This window comes from Tupaia chinensis, unplaced genomic scaffold (assembly GCF_000334495.1).
Source record: "Tupaia chinensis unplaced genomic scaffold, TupChi_1.0 Scaffold143704_1, whole genome shotgun sequence".
Lineage (NCBI taxonomy): Eukaryota > Metazoa > Chordata > Mammalia > Scandentia > Tupaiidae > Tupaia > Tupaia belangeri.
Window position 1 is genome coordinate 16,932 of NW_006203552.1, and position 9,796 is coordinate 26,727.

Sequence of the window (9,796 nt, forward strand, 5' to 3'; positions counted from 1 at the left end):
GAAAGTGCTTTTCCTTTGGTTTCTTTTAAGATTCTTTCTGTCTTTGATTTCCACAGTTTCAATGTAATACAACTAGGTGTAGAGGTGTTTTGTTTTTTTGGTGGTGGTGGTATTAATTCTGCTTGTTATTTCTGTGCTTTCTGGAATTATGTGTTGGCATTGTCAGTAACTTTAGAAATTCTCAACCATTATTACTTCAAATATTTTTTTTTCTCTTTTCCTTCTGGGATTCCTATTACACATAATGTTGTAATTGTTCCATCATTCTTGAATAACTCTTCCCATTTTTTATTCCTTTCATTTTTTTGCTTTTCTCTTTGTGAAGTTTCTGTTAACGTACACCTCTTAAAGCTTACTAATTCTCTCCTCGATCATGCCCTGTCTACTGATGCACCCGTTAAAAATATCCTATTTTCCTGTTAATGTTTTTTATTTCTATTATAACTCTTTGATTCTTCCTTAGAATTTTCCCTGTCACTGTTTAATTTAAACATCTATTCTTGCATTGTATCCATTTCCATTAGAGTCTTTAGCATATGAATCATAGTTATTTTTTTTTAATCATAGTTATTTTAAATTCCTATTCTGATTAGCTCCAGAATCTCTGTCTTGTCTAAATCTGGTTCTGTTGTTTATTTTGTGTCTTCAGACTGGTTTTGTTTTTGTTTGTTTTGTTTTGTTTTGTTTTTGTTTTTGTTTTGTTTTGTTTTGCCTTTTAGCATGCCTTAGAATGTTTTTAAACGTAGACATGATATATTGAGTAAAATGTACTGAAGTAAATAGGACTTTAGTGTCAAATTTTATGTTTATCTGGCCAAGAGTTGACTGTATTTAATGTTTGTTGTTGGCATAGGTGTCAAAGGCTAAAATTTCTTTTAGTATATTTTCTTGTCTTCCCTATTATCTTTGGGATTCCCTAGAGACTCCTTTATAAATATTAGGTCATTGGAAAAGTCATGATGTATTTTTTCTGGTTTTCTGTGCAAAAATGTGTCATGCCTTTCCTAGGACCCAATAGATTCTGAACCTTGCAGTCATCCCAGTTGTAATCCCTTGTTATTTAAAAGTAGTGGTATTGATAGAACGTGTGGTGGAGCGAATCCTGTAATCCTAAAATTGAGTTTTAGACTTTTAGTGAGCCTGTGTCCCTAGGCTGTGCTTCTTCTACGACTACCCTGGTGATATTTATAAATTGTTTAATTAAGTACCTGTTCGGTTTTCTTTTCTCCTTATTTTTATTTCTAATCAAACCTCCCCTTAGTGTTCTTGAAGTTTATTTTTCTTCTCTACTTCTGATCATTTTGTGACTACAGAGGTAATTTTAAAAAGGAACAAAATTATGTTTTACTTCTCATGTGTATTGGGCCTGTCTTGGCAGCACTGCTTACAGGACCCTTAGTTAACGGAGGACACTGACAGAGATTAATTATTGATTACTTTAGATATTAAATAGTCTGAAAGAATTGGATTGCTCTGTTGATACAGTCTAAAATGCTTTCATGACCAGAAAGGGAGAAGTCATAATTAAATCTAAAATTTGAGACTCTCAGCAAACTGGCCACATTGACCAGTAATTTTGGTGTCAAGTAGATAGAACATACCGTTAGCAGTTCTTTATGGTGATTTTACTTTTCCTTTACCTCTGTTCTTCTGTTAGTTTACTGAGGTGTACATTTTGTATTAAACATTAAATGAATTCAATTTATTAATAGTATAGTGGTCACTGAAAATTAGAGTTTAACATATATATGCACGTATATGAGTGTGTGTGTGTGTGTATAATGTGCAAAAATATACCTTTTGTCACATGATTATAATTCAGTAAATATAACCATTTTCTTAATTTTTAGAAAGTAACAAGATAAAACTTCATATTGAGTAGATTTTTATTGAAATATACTATCATCCAGTTTTAGATTTATCAATAGATGTTTTATTCCCTGAGGGACCCGGGTCTCTTTTTACTTAAGACATTGGCTCTATTTTTTTTTAATAAATTTTAATATCCATGCCATAAAATGTATTCCTTTTAGTATATAGTTCTGTAATTTTTAGCACATGCATATATTCATGTATTTACAACCACAGCCAGGATACAGAAAAGTGTCATCATCCCCAAAATCTTCCATGCGTTACCCCTTTATAGTCATATATTCTCTAGACTCATAACTGCTCGAAAACACTGATTTACTCAATCACTATAATTTTGTCATTTTGAGCATGCCAAATAAGTGGAATCATGTGGTATATATAACCTTTTGAACTGGCTTCACTTCTCTCACTCAACATAAAACTTATGTCATTCATCCCAGTCATTGAGTGTATTTATTTCTTTTGATTGCTTAATATTATTCCAGGGTAAGAATATAACAGAATTTATTCATCCATTCATCCAAACAAGGAAATTTGAGTCCCTTCTGCCTTTTTCACAGTTGTAACTAGAATTGCTATAAACAATCAAGTGTAGACTTTTTTTTTCTTTTTTTGGAGAGGTTTTTGCTATAGGGCACGTACACTCGCCAGAAAGACAAAGACAGAGAGACAGAAAGCGAGAAGTCACCCCCCAGGTGGGATGGCCACTCTGCAATCCCTTCTCCTCTATTCTCCACTTGGGATCTTGGGCACGCATGCACACGCACCTGGCGTGAGTTTAAGCTACCGGGTCCAGGACTCGAATCACAGTCAACTACATGGGAGTCCAGCAAAATAACCATTACACTAACTGCTGATCCCTCAAGTATAGATTTTTGTGTGCAAAATAATTTTTTGTGTAGTAAGAAACTACAAACTGATTTCCAGAGTAGATCTTTTTTTTTTTCCCCCAGCAGCAATGTATGAGAGTTCTAGCTGTTTTGCTTCTTTGCCAACATTTGGTATTCTTAGGTATATAGTGATATCTTGTGGTTTTCATTTACATTTCTTCAATGGCTAATGATATTGAACATCTTTGTATGTGCTTATTTGCTATCCATATATCTACTTTTGTTAAGTGTCTAAGTTTGCCTTTTTTTTTTAAATACAGCTTTTTGCCTTAGGGCATGTGTGCTCATGAAAGAGAGAGAGAGAAACAGGGAGAAAGTGAGAACTCACCCTCGCCACGCCACAGTCCCTTCTCTATTCTCCTTCTAGAATCTTTGGCATGTACACGTGTGCACAGGAGTAATTTTCAAGCCACCAGGCCTAGGACTCAAACCACAGTTGGCCATGTTGGAGTCCAGTGACGTAACTACTACACCATCTGCTGGCCCAGCTTGCCCATTTTTTAAATTGGGCTGTTTATTTTTCTTCTTCAGTTTACTAAATTCTTTCATATTCTGAAGATAAGACCTTTCTTAGATACATGATTTGCAGGTATTTATTATATAATTTATTATATTATATTCTTGTTGTCATATCTAAGAATTGACTGCCTAATTCAAGGTCATCAAGATTTTCTTCTACGGGGCCACCAAGTAGTATGGTGGTTAAAGGTGTTGGACTCTCACATGGCCATTGGTGATTCGAGTCCCTAACTTGGTGGCTTGAAAACCATACCAGGCATGTTTGCCAAAAATTTCTAGAGGAGAATGGAGAAGAAGGGATTGTGGCATGGCCATCTTCCCTGGGGTGATTTCTCACTTTCCCTCTCACTGTCTCTCTCTGACAAGCACACATGCCCTATGGCAAAAAATCTTTCTTTTTTTTAAATTTTCTTCTGTTAGTTTTCATGTTTTATGATTTTATCTTTACGTTATTGTGTTTCATTTTGAGTTACTTCTTCTATGAGATTTAGGAGGAGGAGAACTTTTTTAATTTTTTGTCTAATTTTTCCAATACCAAGGTTATCTTTTCCCCATTGAATTTCCTTTGTTTCCTATTGCTGCTGTAACAAATTATCACAAAGTAAGTGGCTTAAAATGATACAAATTTATTATCTTACATGTGTAGAGGTCAGAAGTCCAAAATTAGATTTTACTGACTTGAAATAAAAGTATTGGGTTATTGGAAATGTCATAATGCATTTTGCATAGAAAAACATAAAAAAAATACATCATGACTTTTCTGACAACCCACTATTTGGCAGGATTGTACTCCTTCCAGAGACTCTTGGGGAGAAACGGTTTCTTTGCCTTTCATGCTTCTAGAGTTCCTTTGGCTTATGCCTGTGCTTCCATAGCCATGTATTGTCTTTTACTTTGACCTTTCTGCTTCCTTCTTTGTAATTACATTCAGCCCTCCTAAATAATCCAGGATGTTTGCCACAGCTCATATTCTTTAGCTTAATCATATCTTCTAAGTCCATTATGTCAGATAAGGTATTATTTTTACAGGTTCTGGAGACTGGTACATTGAGATCTTAGGAAGTCATTATTCTCTCTACCATTATTATATTTGTAGGATCCTTTTCTGAGATCCATTATGTTTCATTGATCTATACATGTGTCCATCACTAATACTGTACTATCTTTTTAAAAATTTTACTACACTTGTCTGAGAGAAAGAGAGAGAGGATGAGAGAGGGAGGGAAAGAGAGGGCACTTCCCCCATGGGCACTAGTTACATGGCAGTCCTTTCTCCATTTCTCTCTCTCTCGTTGGGATTTTGGGCATATGTACACATGCTCTCATCTTGTTTCTCAAGCCATCAGGTCCAGCACTTGAACCAAACAGCCAACCATGTGGGATTCAGATAACTTAACCACCATGCCATGGGCTGGTCCAATACTATCCTTTTTATTATAGCTTTATAGTAAGTCTTAAAACCAGGCGGTATAATTTTCCCATCTTTCTTTTTCAAAATTGTTTTGGCTATTCTAGCTTTCTTTGTCTCTCTACATAAATTTCAGAATAATCTTGTCTATAGCTACAAAGAATCCTGATAGTGTATTTTAATGGAATTTTATTAAATCTATAGATCAATCTTGGGGAGAATTGACATTCTTACTATGTTGAGTCTTCCAATGGATGAATGTAATGTTTCTCCATATATTTAGATCTTTGATTTATCAAATCAGCATTGATGGCCTTCTTTATAAAGACTCCGTGTTTATTTTGAATAGTGGTTTTCAAACGGGTGATTTTTGACTCAAAGGGGATATTTGGCAATATCTTTAGATATATTTTTTAGTCATAACTACATGCTACTAGCAAGAAAGAATTAAAGAATTATTTTACCAAAAATATCAGTAGTGTTGGAGATAAAGAGACCCCGGGACCAGCAAATGGCACAATGGTTACATCACTGGACTCCCACATGACCGACTGCAATTTGAGTCCCAGACCTGGTAGCTTAAAACTCATGCTGAGAGTGTGTGCTCGTGTGCCCAAAATCCCAAGAGGAGAGTGGAGAAGAAGGGTTTCAGTTTGGCCATACCCCTGGGAGGTGATTTCTCACTTTCTGTCTCTCTGGCGAGTGCTCATGCCCTATAGCGAAAATCTCTTTAAAAAAGAAATAAAGAGACCCTGGGTTATATTTATAGGTATTGGGGGGGGGGGGGGGGGTGCAGATAATGTTGTAAATAACTTTAGGTTTTACCATACGGCATATGTGCTCTCTTAAGAGAGACATATAGAGAGGAAAGTGAGAAATCACCCGCTAGGGGAATGGCCATGTCACAGTCCCTTCTTTTCCATTATCCTATTGGGATTTGGGGCATGCGCACACACATGCCTGGTGTGATTTTTCAAGTCACCAGATCTGGGACTCAAACCATGTTCAGCCACGTGATAATCCATAGCTTTAACCACCATACCATCTGCTGGCCCCAGTAACTTTCTTTTTAAAATTTTGTTTTTTAGCATTTATTTATAGTATATTGATACATTAATAATTATTGATTTATATTTATCATCATGTTGATAATTTCAATGTTATTGATGTATTCAAATTTCAGTCTATCATTTTATTATTGTTTTCTGCTAAATTGTCTTTGTTTGGTTACTCTGTTGTACTTTTCCTGCTATCTTTTGTATTGTTAACATATTTTACTCTACCATTTTACTTATCTAGTGTGCCTATCTGTCTCTCTTTATGTAATTATTTAATGACTGCTCTAAAATTTTAATATAGAAAATTAACTTTTCACAGTTAGAATCAATGTTTTACCAGGGCCAGCAGATGGCGTAATGGGCTACATCACTGGACTCCCATGTAGTTGACTGCGGTTCGAGTCTTGGACCTAGTGGCTTAAACTCATGCTGGGCATGTGTGCATGCATGCCCAAGATCCGGAGAGAGGATGGAGGAGAAGGGATTATAGCATGGCCATTCCCCCCAGGGGTGATTTCTAGCTTTCTATCTCTTTGTCTCTCTCTGTCTTTCTGGCAAATGCTCGCGCCCTATGACAAAAACCTCTCCAAGAAAAACGATAGCAGTTGGGAAATGGAGAGTGCAAAATTTGGCTGCAAATTTTCAAAGAAAGCATTGTGATGGAAATGAGATTCAAGTTAGGTTCGGAAAAATAGAGCACTGGAGAGATAGATAGAGACCATTTCTAGGTGAACTAGAGCCAGACGTTATATAGTTATAAGTTAATCAGAATTGAGACATTTACACTCTTTGAGACATGCCTATTTGCTAGTCGATTATATTTTGGAAGTTAGAATACTTAAAGTTTTAAGCAGCTAATTTCATAATGGTACATTCTTAAAAGCATCTCACACATTAGCTTTGTGTTTTAACAATATTGTTGAGGGACCAACAAGTGGTATAGTGCTAAAGTTCTGAACTCCCACATGGCCAGCTGTAGTTCGAGTCCTGGACCCAGTGGCTTAAAAATCACACTGGGCATGTGTGTGAGTGTGCCCAAAATCTTGAGAAGAGAATGGAGAGGGGATTGCAGCATGGCCATCACACCTTGGGGATGGTTTCTTACTTGTCTTCTTCAGGGAGTGCACATACACCCTATGGGAAAAAATGTGTGTGTGTGTGTGTGTGTGTGTGTGTGTGTGTGTATTTGAATGAATAGGAGAACAGTTTCTTGGTTGCTATGATTCTTGAATATCTTACATTGAAATTTTGATTAGTAAGATTTACATAACTTCTTTCAGTTATAGCTAAACTTAGATTTGTTGACAATAAATTCTTATGTTTAACAAAGATCAATGGCATAATAATGAACATTAATCAGAGCTGAGATTTCATGTTTTTATTAAGTTTTTTTTTTGAGAGGTTTTCACTATAGGGCACGTGCACTCGCCAGACAGACAGAGAGAGACATAGAGACAGAAAGCGAGAAATCACCCCCCAGAGGGGATGGTAACGCCGCAATCCCTTCTCCTCCATTCCCCTATTGGGATCTTGGGCACGCATGCACACGCGCCCAGCGTGAGTTTTAAGCCACCGGGTCCGGGACGCGAACCACGGTCGACTACGTGGGAGTCCAGCGACATAGCCATTACGCTAACTGCTGGTTCCCATGTTTTTATTAAGTTTTATAGAATTGTTTTCATATGTTATTTATGTGTGTCATTTTAATTTCTTCGAGGATTATTTTAGCAGTCTAATAAACTTACTGTTCCTAAATGATGACTGATGTTTTTGCTATTATAACTTGGGCTAGTTTCTGGCCTAGTGCTAAGGCAGCTGGATCTCTCATGGTTGATTGCACAGTTTGAGTCCTGTACCAAGCAGCTTTAAAAACACACACAGTGGGTATACATGCATACCCCAAATACCAAAAGGCTGGAGAAATGGAGGGGAAGGGATTGCAGCATGACCATTCCCCATGGATGTGCTTTCTCTCTCTCTCTCTCTGTCGTGCTCTCTCTCTCTCTCTCTCTCTCTCTCTTTCTCTCTCTTTCTGTCTCACTGTCTTCAGTAAGCACGTGTACCTTCTGGCAATTTTTTTTTAAAAAGCTATTATAACTCTGCAGAAAATGTAGAATGTGAATGACTAAATATTTGCCTCAAATATTGTATATGAAAGCATTATACTCCTTATTTTCTTTTTTCATTTTCTTTTGGTATATTCTCATGGAGAAATAGGTTGGTTATTGAAAGCCTAATTGAGTATTCAGTAGATTTGGTTTTGAATACTATTGGGGCAAAGAATTTTTTTTGTAGAACAAATAGATCCATCAGTGTTTTCCCTTTAATAGTGAAATCAGCCATAGATACTTATAACTCATCTGGTTTAAGATCCTTTTTGCTATATAATTTCAGATTTACTATTTTTTTGGTGAACGAACAAATCATCTTTAAAATATTTACTTAATATCTACTATATACAAAGCATCACACTCAGCTTAGGTAGGACTAAAAAGTAATATGATACAGAGACTCAAGGATCTAGTAAGAAAAGAAAATAAATACTCAGATAGCCACAATATAAAGCAGTTTGCCACAGATGCCACGAGATCCGTAGGATTTCAGATAGCAGAGATTTTTTTGGTGACTGATTAGGGATGCTTTCATGGACTCCAGGAGCATTTGACTAATTCACATAGCTTTTAAATGAATATTAACATGGCAGTGTGATGTAGAAATCCTGAAATGATAGCTTTTCTAATGCCAAAGGTTTTATCTTTATAAATTGGGAAAATTATTCTAATATCAGTAAATGGTTCATATCTGAACATTACCATGAATACTAATTTAAGGTAAATAATGGTGCTTTTATAAATAAGTATTTTGTGTATAATGGGTAATTGATGTTTTTTATGTTTTTAGGCCTTGAATATTGTGGTTCCCTTCATGTTTAAATATGCTGTAGACAGCCTCAACCAGATGTCAGAAAACATGCTGAACCTGAGTGATGCGCCAAATACAGTTGCAACCATGGCAACAGCAGTTCTGATAGGCTGTATGTATGATTCTTTAATCCGTCTACAGGTGTTGACTTTAATCAAGAAGGTTTCATCATATTTGGACAGATGACCTTTACTGCCGCAAATACAACTTAACGGATGCTTATTATTTTATGTGATGTGTTTATTTATTTTTTGACATGTGGCTTTTAAAATTTCTTGTATCATAAACTTTTGTTTTGTATCATAACAGTAGCATTTTGCAAGTTCTAGGTAACAGTAGTATGAAATAAGACATTAAATTGGTAATAGCCACTTCTAATAATTAGGCGCTTTATAAGTTACTTTTCCAGTAAGATTAGTTATTTTCTTGCTGGTAGTGTTAACTGTTACATAAGAAATAGCTAAATAATGTTATATATGTACATTAATGCCTTATTAAAATATAGTCAGTAGATATGATACAAATACATCATTTGAAAAGAATAATTTGAATGCTATGTGTCACCATGCATTAGAAAGAACACTTTATAACTTTTGGTATATTCTCATGGAGAAATAGGTTGGTTATTGAAAGCCTAATTGAGTATTCAGTAGATTTGGTTTTGAATACTATTGGGGCAAAGAATTTTTTTTGTAGAACAAATAGATCCATCAGTGTTTTCCCTTTAATAGTGAAATCAGCCATAGATCCTTATAACTCATCTGGTTTAAGATCCTTTTTGCTATATAATTTCAGATTTACTATTTTTTTGGTGAACGAACAAATCATCTTTAAAATATTTACTTAATATCTACTATATACAAAGCATCACACTCAGCTTAGGTAGGACTAAAAAGTAATATGATACAGAGACTCAAGGATCTAGTAAGAAAAGAAAATAAATACTCAGATAGCCACAATATAAAGCAGTTTGCCACAGATGCCACGAGATCCGTAGGATTTCAGATAGCAGAGATTTTTTTGGTGACTGATTAGGGATGCTTTCATGGACTCCAGGAGCATTTGACTAATTCACATAGCTTTTAAATGAATATTAACATGGCAGTGTGATGTAGAAATCCTGAAAT